The sequence below is a fragment of the Ailuropoda melanoleuca genome, chromosome 5 (assembly GCF_002007445.2).
Source record: "Ailuropoda melanoleuca isolate Jingjing chromosome 5, ASM200744v2, whole genome shotgun sequence".
Lineage (NCBI taxonomy): Eukaryota > Metazoa > Chordata > Mammalia > Carnivora > Ursidae > Ailuropoda > Ailuropoda melanoleuca.
In genome coordinates, this window is record NC_048222.1 from 67,056,772 (window position 1) to 67,078,400 (window position 21,629).

Genomic DNA, 21,629 nt, shown 5'->3' on the forward strand with positions numbered 1-21,629 from the left:
GGACGTGAGATTAGAATCCTCTTGTGTAGCCGCCTTGAACCAGAGCCGCCAGTAGACGGGTATAGAAACACAGTGAAACTGCAATATTTAGATTATTCATGTTGAATAAAGGAATTATCTGATTTTATGTTAATTCGATAAGTATTTATTGACTGTTACCACAAACAAGGCACATTGTCTAGGAACGTGGTATAGATCAGTGTACAAACGTGAAATACCTGCCCTCGACAATCTTATATTCTAGCCCTCTGTATTTAAGAGTGGATTTTATTATCTAACTCTGCATTTAATAGAAATACAGTTCTAGCATAATCGTTCACATTCAGTTGTTGTATCACGAGGGAGCTATTACTATGGAATATTTTTCTTAGACTGTAAGATTTGAAAGTAAAATAGAAGGCATTATAAATTATTTATATATTATCTTACTTTTATGCCTAATATAATTTTTACATGGAGAAAAAATCATTATCAATTTTTAGTTGGTACAGAATGAAATAAAAGTCTTTAAGCAGAAGACATGTAAGCTGACTTTATCACTCAAAATATGTTTGTTTTGTTTCATTGAATTCTTTCAAGTGATATGTGTGTGTATGTGCGTGTGAACGTTAAGTGAATATAATGTGAACATTAACTTTCAGTTAATAGGCCGTACTATTCCTTTTTAGTAGACATGTTATCCAAGTACAGCATGAAGTGCACAAATATTAAGTGTACAGCTGAGTGAATTTTTACAAGGTAAACACGTCCATGTAACCATCATCTAGGTTAAGAGAGAGAATTTTACAAGCACCCAAGAAAAACTCTTTTATGTTCCCTCCCAGTGCTTACTGCCCTCAGAGGTAACCACTAATCTGACTTCTATTCCCAAAACTCAATTTGCCCACTGTTGCAACTTATAGGATGTGAAATACAGGATGTACTTATTTGCATCTGACTTGTCTTGTTCAAAATTACACCTATGAAATCCATCTATGTTGATGTGCTTGACAGTGGTCTCTTCTTTTTTATTGCAGTGTGCTATTTCCTTGAATAAATAGTTTATATATCCAGTATACTGTAAGTTTTTTAAAAGATTTTATTTATTTATTTGACAGACAGCATAAGCAGGGGGAGTGGCAGGTAGAGGAAAAGGGAAAGCAGACTCCCAGCTGAGCAGGGAGCCCAAGACAGGGCTCGATCCCTGGCCCCTGAGATCATGAGCTGAACCAAAGGCTGACACTTAACCTGCTGAGCCACCCAGGCGCCCCTATCCAGTATACTGTAGATTTGGGTTGTTTCTAATTTGGGGTTATTACAAATAATGCTACCATTAATATTCTTATAAACATTTTTTGTCACGCATCTATACTCATTTCTATTGGGTATATTCCCAGGAGTAGATTTGTTGGATTGTAGGGTTATGCATATATTCATGTAGATACTACCAAGTTATTTTTGAAAGTGATTGCGTCAATTTACTCTCCAACCAGCATCATATGAGTTTTTCCACATCATTGTCAATACCTAATATTGTGGGGGGTTTTTTCTTTAATTTTAAGCATTCTGGTGGGAATGTACTGATATCTCTTCTTAGATTTAAATTGAATTTGTTGCATTTTTGAGCAACTTGTTATATGCTTATTGGCCATTTTGGTTATCCTCCTTGCACATTTACTTGGATTTTTTTCCAAGACCTGAGCCAAAGGCAGAAGCTTAACTGACTGAGCCACCCAGGCATCCCTATAATTCTATCTAAATTTTAAAGACATCATTATTATTGCTTATAAAAGTCAATATACATATAGTTAGTTGTTTATATCTTCTGGTGCTTTTTATTTCTTCTTGCATTTCTATTCATCTATCTGTTATCCTTTTCCCTCTACGTAGAAATCTCTCTTTCGCATGTCTTCCAAGTATGGACCTCCCGGCTATGAATTCTTTCCATTCTGGTTTGTGTGAAAACATCTGTATTTTGCTTTATTTTTTTTAAGATTTTATTTATTTATTTGAGAGAGAGTGAGTTAGAGAGCATGAGGGGGGAGGCAGAGGGAGAGGAAGAAGCAGGCTCCCCACTGAGCAGGGAGCCTGACATGGGGCTCGATCCCAGGACCCTGGAATCATGACCTGAGCTGAAGGCAGACACAACCAACTGAGCCACCCAGGCGCCCCTTTATTTTGCTTTAATTTTTGAAGAATATTTTCTCTGGGGGTGCCTGGGTGGCTCAGTCAGTTAAGCATCTGACTCTTGATTTTGGCTGGGGTCATGATCTCAGGGTTGTGAGATCAAGCCCCATGTCGGGCTCCATGCTCAGCAGAGAATCTGCTTGGGATTCTCTGTCTCCCTCTGCCACCTACCCCCCCCCAGTCCCCTCTCTTAAAAAAAAAAAAAGAATATCTTCTCTGGATATAGCATTTGAAATTGATAATTTTCTTTCAGCATCTTGAAGATACCATCTTTTCTGATTTTCTTGATCTCTCTTCAAAAGCAACTGTTGCTCCTTTGAAGGTTATGGGTCTTTGGGAGGAGGAGCCTGCTTTTAAAATTATTTCTGCTTCTAGTTTTCAGCATTTTTACTATCATGTATCTAAGTATAACTTTCTTCGTGTTATCCTATTGGGGGTTTGCAGAACTTCTTAAATCTATAGCTCAATAGATCCAGCACTTCTTCGAATGTATCTTCAAATATCTTGCTCCATTTTGAGACTCCAATTACATATGCATTAGGACTTTCTTCAGTATGGCTCATATGTCTCTAATTTTTTCCATTTTTTTTTTATTCTTGTTGCATTTCATGCTTCGACCTGGGTATTTTCTACTTTTGAATTTTGCTCTTTCCTCCTTGTAATCTGCTATTAAACCCAAGGATTAAATTTCTAATTTTAATTATTGTATTTTTCCATTCTAGAATTTCCTCTAGATTCTTTTTCTTTTTCTTTTTTTTAAAATTCTAGTTCTCTGGTAAATTTTCCATCTTTCATTTATTTTCTTGAACATATTAATCATAGTTATTTTAATGTCAATCTGATAACTCCAATTTCTTGATATTCTATTGCTCTGGTTCTTTTGAATATCTTTATTTTTGATTTTTGGTCGTTTGGCCTTATTTCCTAGGATGCCTGATAATTTTGAGGGAATGTCAAACATTGGGAAAAGATATAAAGGATCTGGATAAGATTATCTTCTACGAAAAATTTAATTTTCTTCTGGCAGATACAGTATGGGAAGATTACTCTCACCCACTCAAGGCTGTATAATTTCTGTTTGCTCTCGCTCATAGGGCATAGGCCTTCAGGATGTCTCAACTGAAGCCCTGGGGGTGTCATAGCCAGTTGGCCTGAAACCAGATTGTGTTCCTCCAGAATCCTGAGACTGCCAAGCCTTGTTTGGTACTGTAGCTCTTAGCAGTGGCCTTCTACTTAGTTTCCTGGTCTCTTGCCTTTGGCTTCACTCAGTACAGTTTAGGAGTTACACACATCTCAAAGGGAGATTCTGTGTAGTGCATTGGGCTTACTTCTTTACAGTTCCCCTATCCAGGATCTTGGCCCCCTAAGTCCTGGCTATCCTGGTAACCCTAAACTCCAACTTCTGGCTACCCAGCCTGCTGAAACTGGCGTAAGCTCTAAACTAATGCTTTCCGTTCAGCCTTTATGCACCATGCTTGGAATCTGCACTCTCTAACCCTAAACAACTTTAACGTTAATCCTAGCCAGCAGAATAAAAGTGGGTAAGATGTGGCTCATCTAGAGGTGTTTCCCTTTCTTCTGGATGCTTTGGTTGCTCTAACGCCTTCAAATGGTTGTCTGTTTGTGTGTGTGTGTGTAATTATGTTGTTTTTAAAGTTACCCTTCATATTTGTTCTGTGGAAGGGCTAGTCTGTCATGGACACAAGCAAAAATCTCTGCCATTTCCTTTCAGTTTATACCTGGCCAAATGTATGCATTTATGTATTATCCCTGTGCCCTGTAAGAACTTAAAGATTGTTGATCCCTGGTCTTTTTGAGCCATTCAGTGAATGAGTACTGATTTGAAATGATATATCTCTCCGTAAGAAAGTGCCAAGCACTCTGCCCTTTGGACATTTCAACATTATTACTTTCACACCCACCAAAATTTGTATCCTAAAATCTGTCGAAGTACCTTTTCTAGCAAAATTTATTTTCATTATATTTCTATTGATTCAAATGCCCTTACTATTGTATTAAGCCTTCTAGTTCAATTAGGAGAATAAAAAAGTAATAATTATAGCCTGAAACCCAGGGCATGGGTTACGGGGACAGTGAGAATTAAGAACATTGATTATTGCTGATACTTAGAGCTAAACACGGAAATATCTTGGTTTTATGTCACTTATGTGTCTTACCCCTTATATATCCAATCAGGATGTATCTTTATCCCCTGACCAGTCTGACCCAGTTCTTCATCTCTCTCCTCTTTTTCCTATACTGCCACGGCAGGCTTTCTCCGTCCCCTGTCGACTTAATGCGTGTGAGGGCTGAAACAAGAAGCTAAGTACTTTTGGCACAGTAAAGAAGTGTGGAGGCAGTGCTGAACAGCCAGAGGACACAAGAGCTCTGCCATATTATACTGTTTGTCACTCTGATGTGAACAATGGCTATGAGGTTATTAAACAGATTGTTCCGGGTTTTTTCTCTCATTAGGATTTTAGCATTCTCTCCCCATGCCTTTGTCCCAGGTTTCTTTCCATTGTAACCTCTTAATTATAATGCAGACTTGAGAAGGAGGATGCACCCACTGGAAACCAAGCAGTGGTTCAATTGTTCAAGCCCACTTGGGTATTCATTTGTTTATTTGTTCCTAGGTTTACAATTCAGCTCTGTTAACTCATGGAAACTGCTCTGGGACAGAGTTAAATCAAAACAGACAGTTTCCATTTTTGCTCTGAAAATCAAATGGGAAGATTTGTTTTAAATGGGTGGTTAGTAGCTTGCCCCAACATGCTTGGAACGTGTGTTTACTTTTTAGATATAGGATAATGTATTTTTTTTTTTTACAAGTCCAAATGCCTCTGACAAAATACGGAAAAAAAAAAAAACACCTGATGTGCTGTATGGGCTATAGTAAAAATCTAAAGGACAGTGCCTTCCTGCTAACAAAAACAAGTTTCTTAGCTGGATGAATAAAGTTTCCTTGAAAATTTATGATAAGGGGCGCCTGGGTGGGTCAGTCATTAAGCGTCTGCCTTCAGCTCAGGGCGTTATCCCGGCGTTCTGGGATTGAGCCCCACATCAGGCTTCTCCACCGGAAGCCTGCTTCTTCCGCTCCCATTCCCCCTGCTTGTGTTCCCTCTCTCACTGACTGTCTCTCTGTCAAATAAATAAATAAAAAATCTTTAAAAAAAGAAATAAAAAATAATAATAAAAATAAAATGAAAATTTATGATAAATAAAACTTTTTATATAAGACCTCTGTCAAAAAAGAAAAAAAAATCCTTATTCTTTAAGCAGGTCATCTACCTACTGGTATGAATATTTCAATATGTAAAAATAATTCCAATTTAAAATTATATTTGGCTTTTAGATTTAAGTCTATAAAGTGTGTTTCTAAGTGATGTTCAAATTCTTGGCATTCTGTTGACTGAAGATTTACTTAGCTGCCATAATATGCTAGAATAATAACACATGAGGTTTATTCTGGTAAATTCCTCTTTAAAAAATACTTAACATCCCTTTAGTTTTTATTTCATTTTTGTGTTGAAAGAATACCAGTTGAAGTTGAAGTTGAAATACCTCACTATTCAAAAAGATAGGAATACGCAGTGGTAACAACCTGTGTAAGGTTTAACTTTATCCCTTAAGTGAATTATTTTTATCCCTCAGTGAATTATTTCATCTTTATTAACAGTATGTTTGTCAATATGTTTCTATTAGAGACAGAATCTTACCTTAAAAGAGCATACTAGGAAGGGGGGGGAATAACTTGCAGGACTGTGTTTTAAAAACAGATCTTTATTATTGAGATTAAAACAATTTAAAACTGTGCAAAGTATTTTATAGAAGTTAAACAAAATTTATGGCACAATTTCCAATTTCAACAGCTTAGAAATCTGCACAAGTTTTGTCTGCATGGGACTCCAGAGCACCTGGTCACATTCAAGGATTTCTCTTCTTGCTTTTCTCTGTGCAATCCCACCTTCTCCAGGGAGCTCCTGTAATCAAGTCAGAAATGAAGCAGCATAAACAATTTGCACTAGTCAAGTCTCAAATTCAATCCACAGAAGCTTCCCTTTCTAGAATTGAGGGCTAAGCAAATATCATTCTGTCACCCCACACTGCTCCATAAAGTGTTTGAAGTCTGTAAGCTGTAGATACAGGTGGTTGGTACAACTTAATTATATATAGCAGTTTGAATGTAGGTACCAAAACAATATTTGAAATATGAGTGTGAGGGGCTCCAAGGAGGCTCAAGTCGGTTGAGCATTCGACTCTTGGTTTTGGCTTAGGTCATGATCTCAGGATCATGGAATTGAACCCTACCGACTCCTACTCCTACCCCTCCCTAAGGCTCCACGCTCAGTGGAGTCTGCATGAGATACTCTCTGTCCCTCTGCCTCTTCCCCCACTTGTGCTCTCTTTCTCTCTCTAAAAATAAATAAAAATAAAATCTTAAAACGAAAATAGAACTATGTGTGTGTTTTTAGTTATTAACAATATATTTTTTAAGGTTTGCACAGTTATTTTTGGCCCTGTTCCTGAATCCCTGACTAATCTTTGATATATTCCAGTGGTCTGTTATGATCGGATTGCTGGCCTTTGCCCGTGTGGCCACTCTGTAGATAGGAGGCTCCATGGAAATGGGACTCACACCCTGTGGCATCCTCTTGATCTGCTTTGACCTTCTGAAGGAAATGCTCCTTTCTCTGGCTTAGCAAAAAAGGATCCATCTTTTTGAGGACTTGCAGGAAGACAAACCTCCACCTCCCTTCCTCCGAAATCTGCCTGTAGTGGTAGAAAAGTGGTCATCCTCCTTTGAGCGGGATCCTCCCTTTTCTTTCTTGCCAGGCCTCGAGGGTGCATAGCTTTATCCATACCCTGTGTCTCCATGTCCACCCATCTGGAATCAGAGAAAGAACCAACTATAATTCTGAAACTAAAAAAAAATTGTATTTTATTTTTTTTAAAGATTTTATTTATTTATTTGACAGAGATAGAGACAGCCGGCAAGAGAGGGAACACAAGCAGGGGGAGTGGGAGAGAAAGAAGCAGGCTCCCAGCGGAAGAGCCCGACATGGGGCTCGATCCCAGAACTCCGGGATCACGCCCTGAGCCGAAGGCAGAAGCTTAACAACTGAGCCACTCAGGCGCCCCAAAAAATTGTATTTTAATCAGACTAGCAGAAAGGGTAAACAAGACCGATGTTTCCTTTCCTTGAGTTGGTTATTAATACTACAGTGCCTGCAACTCTAGAACCTGGGACTCTGCAGAGACTAGTTTTATTGCAGAATTCCAGATTTCACCCAACAGGGGAATTAAAATTTTGGATGTTGATGAGGTTATCCATTATCACAGAAATCATACTGCATGAGGGCGGTAATGCTGTGTACCTCTGAATAATGCTCCTCTTCCAGCATGTAGCACTGTAGGAAAATAATCTAGTGTGAAAATCAGTATCAGTCTAGAAGATATGAGCCATGTTCGTTAGTGAGAATGTATCATAGATGCCATTATTCTGTTTTGCCTCAGCTGTGCTCCCTAAGCTTCATGTCTGTCTGTTCTAAAACTAGTTCATAAATACAGATTCCTTCTAGGAGAGAGAAGGATTCATTTACTTTAGTTCAGGTGCCCCATTTAGAGCCACTTTTTGTGGGCAGGGTTTCAGCTGCTGGGGGATTTCTCCTAATTTCTGTGACCATTCTCACAAGCAGTAGCTCCTGTTGATGGCCACTTGTCATCAGACACTTTATCAAAACTCCAGGGATATGGCAACTTCTTGATAAATATGAGGTTTATTTCATTCCTTTCACCCTCTCCCTTTCTGTCCACATTAATTGTGATTTTCTTTGCATTTGACAGATTCTCGTGCAACCTTCTTTACTGTATTTTTTCCTCATTGGTATTTAAATTAGAAGTTTATGTTTCTTTCTTAAACTGACACCTTTTGGCCATGTATAGAGGATTCTCTTAAATATTTAGAATAAAAGATTATATCAATAATGTTAATACTTGCTAGTTAGGAACAAAAAAACCTAAAACCTCTTCAATCCCTTAAATATAAACTTCCTCAAATTTCATTCTTCTTTAGTCCCCCACTCTTTAAGGTCATGTCAGAATAGAGAGCCCAAGACCACTGCATTTTACTTTATACATCATAAACTTTATTTTTTTAATTTAATTTAATTTTTTTTAATTTTATTATTATATTATGTTAGTCACCATACAGTACATCCCTGGATTCCGATGCAAAGTTCAATGATTCATTAGTTGCGTATAACACCCAGTGCACCATGCAATACATGCCCTCCTTACTACCCATCACCAGCCTATCCCATTCCCCCACCCCCTCCCCTCTGAAGTCTTCAGTTTGTTTCTCATAGTCCATAGTCTCTCATGTTTCATTCCCCCTTCTGATTACCCCCCCTTTCTTTATCCCTTTCTTCCCCTACCGATCATCCTAGTTCTTATGTTCCATAGATGAGAGAAACCATATGATAATTGTCTTTCTCTGCTTGACTTATTTCACTTAGCATTATCTCCTCCAGTGCCATCCATGTTGCAGCAAATGTTGAGAATTCGTTCTTTCTGATAGCTGAGTAATATTCCATTGTATATATGGACCACAGCTTCTTAATCCAGTCATCTGTTGAAGGGCATCTCGGTTCCTTCCACGATTTAACTATTGTGGACAATGCAGCTATGAACATTGGGGTGCATGTGGCCCTTCTCTTCACTACGTCTGTATCTTTGGGGTAAACACCCAGTAGTGCAATGGCTGGGTCATAGGGTAGTTCAATTTTTAACTTTTTATATACATCATAAACTTTAAATTAGCCAAGTGATCATACATTCCTTTAATTAAAAAAAAATAATAAGACAAAACTATGTATTGACATTTACTTGGTGAGAAGAGAAAAGTTCTCTAATCTAGGTTTTTTAGTTCTGGTGATAATCAGAGCCATTTTCATAGGCATATGACCTGGGCAGTCATACAAGATCCCATACTCAGGCCCATGCTTGGTTTAATGCTCTGCTGTCACCATTTGATATTCTTCATAATTTTTGAACAAGGAATCTTACATTTTCATTTTGCACTGGGCCCCACAAATTATGTAGCCAACCATGGTTGTAATTCCCTTTGGGCCCAACAAATAGGGTAACAGTATGCCCCTGTTTGCTCTGGGCAATCATAGCTTATGCCTGTTGTCTATAATAGTGATTTATTGGCATCCTTTCTTTACTTCCAGAAACGTTCTCTAATTCAGATGATCTGGTCACATACAAAAAAAAAAAAAAAAAAGTGAATGACTGAATAAAAACTGTAAAAGAGCTGTGATTAGAAGTTTGTGCATATATATGGGGGGCCAAAAAGATTTAGTCAATTGTTTAGTTTTATCTAGAATCCTACTAATATAATTCTTCATCAAAAATGGTTAGAGTATGTATGACACAATGTATGCTGCACCAAGATCATACCTGTAGAATCTGAAAGTTCTGTATTCACTTCCTTCCAAGATGTTATTATTTAAATGTTGGAATTATCAGATCAATATATAATGTGATCAAATGCACATAAATACAACAATCAGCTAAAAGCACACCCATAGTGGAGTAAGGTGCTGGATTGCTTGAGGTTTGGTGGTTGAAATGGAGTTTATAATTGAGGAAGACCATGTAAATACTTTTCTGTAGATGTAAAAATATGTGTCTTTGTTTGCAAGGCTACTTTGGTCCCTTGACATGAACTCCATAAGAGAAAGAGTTTTCAGATCTAGAAATTAGCAAGATGTTTTGCAGGGGGAACAAAAAGAGAAAGGAATTACTGCTTGTGTATGGTCAACCAAAGAGAACGTGGATCTTTTTGCTCAGTTCTAAAAGAACTTTATTTTTCTGTTCCTCCTCCCTTTATTTTTTCCCATCATATTAAGAACCAACTCAAAAGTATAACTTTCTATCTTATCTTCTTTCCCCACCTCCCCTTACTGTAAATACCTTCATTAGAAATAAAGTACATTTTGATTGATTAGAGTGAAGGGAAATAGTTTGTAGAAATCATTGGGGATTTTGTAACTAAGCTGTTTTTTTTGAGACCTTATTTTTTATTTTTCATTTTATTCTTTTTAATAGATTATATTTTATAATTTGCAATACAAAACATTGTCTTTTCAAGCTGGTATAAAATATATATGGTATATGCTATAAAATTGAGACAGATTTCTGCTGATAAAAAGGAAAGTAAAAAAGAAACAGAAAATAGGATATTGAAGAGATGTCTGCACTCACATGTGTATTTCATCATTATTTGCAGTAGCCAAGATATGGAAATACCTTAAATGCCCATCAACAGATGAATGGATAAAGAAATTGTAGTGTGTATAGAATGGAATATTATTCAGCCATGAGAAAGAAGAAAATCCTGCCATTTGTAACAACATGGATAGAACTTGAGAATTTTATGCTGAGTGAGATAAGTCAGACAAAGAGTAATATGTGAAATCTAAAAAGGTTGAACTTGTTAAAACAGAGAATAGGATGGTGATTAACAGGGGCTGGAGGGTGGGGGAGGAACTGGGGAGATGTTGTTTAAGGGTATAAACTTGCAAAAAAGTAGATAAATATGTCCTGGAGATCTAATCCACACATAGTGATTATAGTTAATACTGCAGTATAAACTTCAAAGTTGCTAAGATAGTAGATCTTAATTGTTCTCACCAAAAAACATAATAATTATGTGACATGATAGAGGTGTTAGCTAAGGCTACGGTAGTAATAATACTACAATATATAAATGTATCAAATTAATACGTTGTACATCTTAACTTAGTGCTATATGTCCATTATATATTAATTTTTAAAAAGATTGTTTTTTAAAAACAAAGGTAGTTTTGAGATGTATTCTCTTGAGTATAAGTTTGCTATTTCAGAAAAACTTTTTGATCAATAACAATAAAGCAAAATTCATATATATTTTATCCCTTAGACTCTCAGTTTCAAGCATAAAATGAAGTTAATACTTTCTGCACTGCTAGAAACAATACGTGAAACAGCAATTATCAAAATGGTAAAACACTAAAGTGTCCATACCTTTCACCTAATTATTTACCACATCCTTCAAACATAATCCAAAATGTGGGAAAATGTCATACACAAAAATGTTCATCACAGTAGTATTTTAATTCATGAATAATTAGAAAGCACATATATGTTGCACAGTAGGGAGATAAGTAAATTACAGTATGTGCTGTATATATAATAAATACAATTTTCTGTCCTTTTTTCCAGTTAATATTATAACACAAGCATTTTCCAACATAATTCAAAGATCATAAAATGCATTTAGTGGCTGCATTGTATTTTCCTAATTATCTACACCACGAACATATATAATTTTTATAGTTGGAAATAAAACCTTTAAAAAAAAAAGATGAAATATCCTGCAAGTAGCTTTGTATTCGAATAAAAAGCTGGCCTTGCTCTAAGATGTAAGAATGATGAACACTTAACTTTTTTGTAGTTATGCAGGAATGTTTTGGTTCTAACTATAGGGACCAAATTAAAATATTTTTAGAAATATTAGGAGGAGTACATCACTTCATTTTATTCTCCACTAAGAAGTAAAAATGTTACAGAATCAGTTCTCTGACTAACGTTTTTAGGTTGACTAGATCTGTGTGGTCATTTTCTGCATAAAGTCTGTCTCTGTATCACACTGGAGAACCATATCAAGAATGTGGTGATGCAACCCTATTGATTACCAGCAGAGAATGATGTCCTTGTGATGCTTTCCATCCTCTTTCATTTTCCATTCAGCCTCTGCCTACATCTGACTACAATTTCATATGAAAATCTTATACTAAAATGTGAAGAAAGCTCAAGGAATAAAGTCTGACTTTCACATTTCCACTGGAGGAAATCCGTGAACTCCATCCTATGGTCTTTGCTCTAGCAAAGCACATATGAACTTCAGTGGGTATTCTGCCAAGAGCAAGATGGTGAAGCAGGGCTCGATGGTGTCAAATCATATCAGTTCTGTCTGCCTTGGCCTAGCTGAGTGTTACACAGGATGGCACTCTTTTATTGTGTTTAACCACTTGTGGTTCAATATATTTTTATCTTCACAGACATCTAAACAGGCAAAGTTCAGTACAACTGCCTCTTATGGAGGTGGTAAATTTACAGCATATATGCAATATGCATGTTTGTAAAAAAAAATTGCTCAAACGAACTTCCTTTATTATACTTAATATGCAGAGAGAATACAACATTTCTTAGCATTAACATATGTTGTCTCACTCAAATAAAATGAAAGAAAAACATTTAATAATACTCTGAGGGGCGCCTGGGTGGCACAGCGGTTAAGCGTCTGCCTTCAGCTCAGGGCGTGATCCCGGCATTATGGGATCGAGCCCCACATCAGGCTCCTCCGCTGTGAGCCTGCTTCTTCCTCTCCCACTCCCCCTGCTTGTGTTCCCTCTCTCGCTGGCTGTCTCTATCTCTGTCGAATAAATAAATAAAATCTTTAAGAAAAAATAATACTCTGAGTTTTAGAATGGTCCTTAAAATATCCTCAGTAATTTATGACCGTATTCTCATTGAGTTTATGCCCAAATGTGTCCTCCCAGAACATTAGCCAGTCAAATCAATGAAGAGAAGTGAATGGTTGGACCGTTTGTTTTATTAAACAATCCAGTTCATTCTACCAAAAATTTTCACCCTGGGAGTACCATGATTCTGCAGGTCATGTTCCTCAGAAGCAGACCTGAAACAGAGGCAGGTGTCTGTTAGGAATTGCTCTCCGGTACCACAGCTGCAAGGGAGTGAAATAAGAAGAGGAAGATGTGAATTTTGGTTAGACTGCAACACGTGCCCACTGGAGTGCTGAATTTGGGATAGCCTTCGAAGATGTCTCAACTTGAGTCAAAAGGGCCGTGCCTTCGTAACCCTGCATTGCCCAGTCATTGGATGGGAACTACGCGAAGGTAGAGAGTGGTGCCTGGGGCGAGGTGATTGCCTTCTGCAGAAAACAACCCTGGAGTGAAATCAGCTGTGAGTCATCAGACAACACACCTGGAAGCTAGGGAACGAATGTCTTTTGTCTTAGAGGAGGCATCTGGGCGGCACACTCCAGCATCCACCACGGTCAACCTCTTTTACCAGTCAGATTCACTTGCTTCAGACATTAAGTTCACCACATCTGGAAGTAGCTCCTCCAGGATTCTAGTTCATCTTTTCTCCTAAAGAAACTCTATTTTTTTAAAGATTTTATTTATTTGATAGAGAGAGAGCAGGAGCAGGGCAGAGGGAGAGGGACTAGCTGAGCAGGGAGCCCAATGTAGGGCTCGATCCCAGGACCCTGGGATCATGACCTGAGCCAAAGGCAGATGCTTAACCAACTGAGCCACCCAGGCACCCCTCCTAAAGAGACTCTTAAGAGGAAGTTTTGTGATGAGCTACAGCTTATCCTACAGCTAGTCTCATGGCCATGGTTAATACTCACCATCTCCCTCCTCGGTAACCCATTCTAGACTTGCCTCACCCACAGTTATCATTCCTACTGGTCACTAGTTTACCAGTGGGAATGAGAGAGAGAGTGACCCAGATCAAATCCCCATTCTCCAAGGGGGTTGGGTGGAAAGCAGGAAAACTTGCAGGTGGAATTTATTGCAGTTCTTGCTGTAAATTAATTTCTTCTCGTGATTGTCATTTGTGAATATATTTATTGGCATATGAATGTTTATGTAATTTTTTCCAATTTTATTGAGATATAATTGACATTCATCACTATATGAGTTTCAGGTATATAGCATAAACCAAAATAAGTTTAGTTAATATCCATCATCTTATATAGATATAATAAAAAGAGATGGGGGAAAAAGGAAAAAAAAAATTCTCCTTGTGATGAGAACTCTTAGGATTTACTTTCTTAAAACCTTTCCTGTATATCATATAACAGATTTGGCCAAGGTCATCATGTTATATATTACATCCCTAGTCCTTATTTATCGTATAACTGAAAGTTTATACCTTTTGATTACCTTCCTCCAGTTTCCCCTCCCCACCCCCCCACCTTTGGTAACCACAAGTCTGATCACTTTTTCTATGAGTTTGGGGTTTTCTTTTCTTTTTTAGATTCTACATATAAATGAGATTCTGCAGTATTTGCCTTTCTCTCTCTAACTTATATCAACATAATGCCTTCAAGATTTCCCTGCTTGTTGCTACAAATGGCAGGATTTCCTTCTTTTTATGACTGAATAATATTCCATTGTGTGTATATACTGCAACTTATTTAGCCATTGAATAGGGGAATTGCTTTATACTACAATAGTCTATTTTTAGCATGCACTTACATATTGAGCTGTGAACCAAACGGGTCCTCTTTCTTCTTGATCAGCTACTCAGGCACTGATATAACAGGAATATGGTCCATCTGCTTGAGACTCTTGATCGTCCACTGGCTCTGTCAGTTCTTGGCCAAAAATGTAGTACTTATATCTTACAATAGATTGTTTCAGGCTCAGATCAAGATAAGCAGGCATCTCTGGCCATTTGGTCATGTGGTGTCCTAGGGTCAGCATCAGGCCCAGTAGAATGCCAGAAGCAGTGTTTCACATGGTGTGAAATTTTTTGCTGCAGAGAATATAGTCCTTCTTCAGAACTCATGAGTTTGATGTTATATTTTCCTATTGCGATTTGCTGTAAATTCTGCACATTTTTGCCCACTACTGATAATTCTAATACCAGTTCACACGGCCCAAAGAGAATGGCTGGTTGCACTGCAGCTTAGACCTGCTGTGGAGGCCACTCCTGCTCAGGATCCTACTCATATCTGGACATCTTCAGTGTAACTTGGTCGGTGGGTTAGAGCAATACTCACGTGTGTGGAACATGCTGTCTCCAGAACCCAAAGGGACCTACCAGGGATTGTGATATAATTTGAGATATAATTTTCCATTTGCTTTGAAGGAAATGTTGTCACATCTCCAGACCATTGAACTCCTAAAGTCTTTTCTGATATGATGGACCCCTGAATCTTCACAAAATGCCTATCTCCCACTCTCTGGAGCACATATATCTTTTCAAGTCTTCCAACATACTTGCCATTTCTTGTTTATCTGGTTTGATTCACATAATGTCACGGATATACGGGGCCAGTGTGATGCTCTGCATCATTTTCTGACAGTCCATGTCCCTTTGGACTGTAGTATGACATAGGGCTGAAGAACTGACACAGTTCTGGGGAAGATTGCAAATGTATATTGTTGTCCAGCCCACATGAATCTAACTGCTCTATTGCGTCTTCCAGATAGGAGTTAAGACACATTCACCAAATTAATAGATACATACCCTATACTTGAGGGCAAGTAAATCTGATCTAGCAAGATACGACAATTGGTACAACACTACAATTGCTTCTACTTGGTTGAGTTTGCAGTAGTCCAACGTCATCCTCCAGTATCGGTCTGGTATTTATAAGAGCCAGAATGCTGAATTAAATAAGGGTATGACAGGACCCACCACTCCTTGTCCCTTAGGTCTTCAATGGTGGCACCAATTTCTGCCGTTCACTCTAGTATATAATTGTTTTATTTGCTATATTACCTGGGAGGAAGAGCAGTTTCAAAGGCTTCCACTTGACTTTCCCTGCTATGAAGCATCTAATGCCTCAGACCAAGGAAGAGATATGGGAATTCTACCAAATACAAAGAAATGTCTATTCCAAGTATATATGCTGGAACTGGGAAAATTGGACCCAGTGGAACAATTTTGAGATTGCATCTGAGCCAGAACTTTATTTCCTAGCCTTAGATACCCTCGTGTTAATGGGTCATAAGCAGTACTTTGGGTCTGGGTCCACAACCCTCAAAATATCTGGGTAGTAGCCTTCTACAGCGAGTGGCTACTCATAAAAATGAGTCTGAAGTCCCTTTGGGAAAGGACTAGGAGAATCATTACTGTATGCACTTTCTATGGTGCTGCAGGGTCCTCTGTCAAGAATTTGGGGTCTGACAACTGGCTCAGAAACTGGGCAGTTATGACATAGTATTGGAGTTGCTCTCATCATTGTGGTTATCTATTCCTGTATTCCACTGATTTTATAAATTGAGCGATTTCCTCATCAACTACCCAACTGTCTTGCCCTTAGTGATCTGGATTCTGTTACCATCTCTGTAGCTTTCTGCCAGTGAGGACTCCCTGGCTACTACTCCAAACTTGCCATTCCATTATGACAATTGTACGTACCTTGCTGCTGATGATAAAATGTCACTCTCTGGCCTCTATTATATCTGTATTTTATCATCCCTATATCATGGAAACAGTGTCCATAACAGAATCTCCTACGATGAGCTCTGGCTTAAAGTAGCTAGCCACTGAGCACTTCAGTGATACTGTTGTCCCTTTCTCCAACTCACACCTTATTTTGGTAAACAGTTTCATTTAGGCCCACCCATGGAACACATTAAGGGGGTGGGTTTTGGCCTTACATACATCTACTATAGGATTCCCACTTCTCTGGATCTTTCAATCCCTTCTACCATCATCCATACCACTTTCTACTTCACTTGGTGTGAGCCATCACTTTCTTTAACTTCAAAGTGCCATTACGGTAACATATTAGCTTCTTCTCTTGGAGTCTTTGACAGAGGTTTACATCATTTTAACAGAATAGTGTTCTCTTATCAGTAAATTCTCCTTTCCAACTTTATGTTCTGTCTGCTTAATTCAACATCTTTGGGATCCAGTTTCCAAACATACTCTCCTGGATCTCATAGCTACATATTGGCTGGATCTTGCAGCACCTCAGGTCCAGCACTTACCCAGCTGAAATGTGCTGTGCCTTAATCCTCATTGTTGTTTTGCTAACCAGGAGGGGAGGTGAAAATACCTTCTGAGGGAAGCGGCACATCAGGCTCAGAAGGTCAGGGAAGTTGGGGGATTCGATATTTTGAAGGGTATTGACCCAGGGTCCCGGTCCTTCCCAATCAGGACCCAAACCTTGGTAGAGACAACTCAGAGTTAAAAATTCAACCATCTCTGGAGATAATCTACATGTATTATTAATTCCTGAGTCAGAACCTCAGCTTTTTCACTTTCCAGCTGCAGGACATAGGACTCTCTTTGTGTGCTGCCAAGGTGGCCCTCTGGCTTTTATACTTCACCTTAGTTTGGTGCTTAATCACCCTCAGCCTTTCATGTCTTCTCCAATGCAATGGATAGCTTTCAGCAAAAGCTATCCAGTTCTGTAGCCCTTTAATTACTATTTACTCTGAAACTCTCAAGCATGTAAGATATTACACTTTGCAATGCCTTCTCTTCCACGAATATCCCATCACAATTCAACATCAGGAAAAAATTTTAACAGTTGTGCCAATGCTACATCCCAGAACTATTGATACCATTTCTATCACCAGTGATGGAGTCCCAATTACCAGCAAGCCAGTAGATAATTCAACTTCAAAATCCCATTTTAGAGCCTGCCTCCTAGGATCATCCCCAGTATCAACTGTCATACATTGGATTTCCTGTAAAAAGAAACTCTAAACCTGAGGTTTGCATACAGGTGGTTTATTGGGAAATGCTCTCAGATATGATATGTGTAGGGGAGAGGGAAAAAAGGCTTGTTGAGAGATGTTGAACTGTAATGCAGTCACAACAGAGGCCTCAGCCTCAGTCATTGGTTACCCTGAAGCTGGGATGATCCATCAGAAATCTCTCCAATTGAGGCATGGTATAGTCATTGGATTCAGGCTGAACCTGGGAGGGTTGGAACTTTAAGGAAGATAGCCTCTTCTGGCCACGGGCAATTTCCAGGGAAGTGCTTGACTGTAAACAGTGGCAAGGAACACTCTGGCCCCTGGGGAATGAGTGCTTCCAGCTGTCTCAGTGAAGACCCGGTAGGTCCAACTGCATCCATTACACTCGGCAGGGGATAAAGGAGGCAGAGGAGTATTAGGTAGTCAACTCTTCGTTAGCTGTTCTAATGTAGAGAATGTAAACTCAAATAAATGCAAAGCAATGAAGGATTCTAAACCCTACTCGCCTCCAACTTCAGAAAGTGATACAAGACCCACCGTCAAAGACAGAGAATACTCATCCAGACTCGCTCTTGTCCATCCTTGATGCAGTATCCTGGTCCTTTTAGTCACATCCCTGCTGGGCAAAAGAGTCAGGAAGACTGATATCCCAGACAAGAGGCCACAAAAATGACTTTTCACTTACAAATAATTGGGTCAGCTATTTTGCAAACATATACATATTTATTTATTAGCGCCTTTATTCATCCTATAAAACTTCATTCAGCACTGCAAGCAGAATTTTAAAAACAAAACATTTAAAATAAACCATGAAGCTCTAAAATGTAAGAGGAAGATATGAAAATATCTAACACAACGCATGAAATTCACAGTCATATTTCCCTGCAGTAAACTCTTACTAATCATTTCAGACCTTTATAAAACAATAGGAGTGGAATGACAATGCTGTCATTTGTATATTCTCCCTCAGTTCTCTAATGGAAAGCTTTCTTTTTCTCTGCCAAGTCATTCCTGACAATGTTAATGATTCACTATAAAGCAGTTTCTGGGCTATGATTTGTGACATTCAGACTGGTTAGATGGGAGGGCTCGGCAGGTTTCTGGGGAGTGTTTTGGATGCAGAAATGCCTTGAAGATAGCACTTTATTATATTTAGGACAAGTATGACATCCCACTTCAAGAAAGAGGCCCCTATACATATTGAGAAGGGATTTCTATGGTTTAAGTGGGGAGGAGAAGGTGGGTTTAAAAGAATGCCTCTGTGTGTTTTTTGAGGCAACATAAAGATAGGAAGCAGAGAAATGGAGGCAGGAGGCAGAAGGATTATGGATAATGGAAGAATTTTGCCTGAGGGTATATGCCTGCTTTGCCTATTCCTGTATAACTAGAATATTTATAATTCAAATACTTATCTTTAATAATTAAAAACCAAGGAATATTAAAGACAAAAGGTAGAGAATATTATGTACACATGTGTAGGCATCATGCATTAAATCCCCACCCTTGCAAAATACAGCAAGAAGTAGCTTTAAAAGGAGGTTAAAAAGTGAATATTTTAAAATGTCTTGAAAATGGAATTTCTAATTCACTCCAACTCTGCCAGGAGTGATACCCTTACTTCTGATTTCTACACACACTATCAGTCATGGGGATAGGTACTAAAAATACCCAGCGTGGTGGTTTGACATCAGCACATCAACAATTAAAAAGTGGATACAAATATTTCAGGTTTTCAAAACCATAAGGTTTTTCTCTAGATTTATGAAAAAATTGAATTCGCACAGGAAAAGGAAAAGTCATTTTCAATTGTTTTCACAGAATATTTAGTTGCACAGTCTATGTAAACTACTAGTTACAATGGAATGTAATATTCTACCACCGCCAGAAACTCTCTCTGATCTTCCGCCTCTTCTCAGACAGCAAAGAAACAAAGAAAAACAGCCCTTGCTGTGGATGGAGAAGAGTGTTTGAAAAGAGAAAGAGACCTCAACTGTGCCCCCCGGTATTATAAAGCTGTCAGTTATAGCCATGATTACAATGAAAATACGGAAATAAAAAAATTATTTATTTAAGGGAAAAAAAAGAAGGCCAACTACATCTAAAAAGAAAAAAAAAAAGAACAACCAAAAAACATTGTTCAATTTCAACCTAGCAATTCTGAAGTTAATGAAAAATAATACAAACTAACGGAGCTCAGTTGTTTATATTACAGTAGCAGAGAAGTGGAATGCTTAGCAGCCAAAATATGAACAAATTAAGATACTGGGTGAAATGGTCAGGTGTCATTGATTTTGAAGAATGTGGCCTCTGTGGCAACGAGTATATGAATAATAGTTTCAACTCCTGTCTAGATCAGGGGTGTTAATATTTACACCTTTGCTAATTATGGCAAGGAAGAGATTAATGAAAAAGTAAATGTCCCTATCTTTTTACCTCCCCATCACAGCAAGTAATTCCTGGTTGAACATTAACTCAAGCTGACAATAATATGCTGGGGCGAAAAGTAAGGAGGGGGACCCACAGATCCTTGTATGTGTGAAAAGAATGGTGATAATCAATGGCTATGCATAGCTTATAGTTAGCAATAAAACTCAAAATCACATTTAAGACCCATTTTGTAAAATGGCCTCTTTTTAGAACTGGGACCAGGCCTGGCTCCTGCAGGACTCCATGTACTGATGATGTTGGGTGGAGCATCTTTTGTCTGCCCGAGATGCTGCTGCTCCTGTGCTGTGGAAACCGTGAGGTGTTATGGACCAGCAGCGGCATCAAACCCAGTAGTCACCAAGAGACGTTGCTGTGGCGTTCCAGCTGGGATTAGCAGATCAGGAGAGAAGGATTTATTAAATGTTGAACTGGGGGAGGAAGGGAAATAAAAAATCTTCAAGTGGATCATGTAAAATGAAAAGAATTTTAATTTCCCAAGAATTATTATATGTTGTCATGCCTGAGGATGGGAAGTTTGAATGAAAGCTTCTCCAGGTTCAGGCTACCCACGTATCTGCAGGATTTTGAAACTCGGCGGCTGTCTGCATCATCAGATAGTTTTCTTGTATTCAGTGTGTTTGTGGGCTCACAGAGAGGGGCCCTTATCTACTTCCACTCATGCTGTTTGTCTTACATCTTTATTAGCTTTCCACAAAGTGCAATCATAATTAAATTCTAAAGCAAAGGATGAAGTCACCCGAATCATCGTCCAACTAACTGCAAATGACGATGGTAAGAATGACAATGTTACTTTGTACCTTCTTTAATTCTGGTTTGGCAGCATTTAGCTCCATGACCTCCTGCAGTTGTCAGTGCCACAGGCTGCTTAAATGCTGTGCAAAAGCATTTCTGCTTTATTTGTTCTAAATTTACTGGTTATTAATTTCACAGTGTGACCTCCTATTCCCCTATTAGTTGGCAGATTTCACCATAGCCTTCAAAAAGCTAAAGATTTCCATCAAGCTACTTTCTATTTCTCTCGGGGTTTTTTCTGGCTATCTTCCATAAGATGCAAAATTTCCTGTTTCCTTAACCATCCTTGTTACCCTTTTCTGAGATTCACGCTGCGTAAGTATCCATAGTACTTAGAAATTTATGTCATTCTTTTCTTTTAAGAAAGATTTGCATTTTCTCCACCCCTTTCTCACTTTCTCACAAATCTCAAGAGAAACTGCTTTTTTGTTGCAAAGGTTGTATAGTGAATTGTTTGTATGTTGTTGAGTAATTTAAAGCTTTTACTTGGTATTTTTCTCATTCACACAGAGTGGGGGGTAGGGAATAACCTCTATTATACTAGGAATAGAAAAACAGTGGCAGTGTAAATTCAGGTAGCCTAAGGGTCACTGTGATTCCCTCTATCTTTCTGTTGGAGTCGTAAACCTCCCACTCCAGGACCAGATCTTAGGATTTAGAGGGAAGACAGTCCAGTAAGCTGATCCTCAGAACTTGGTG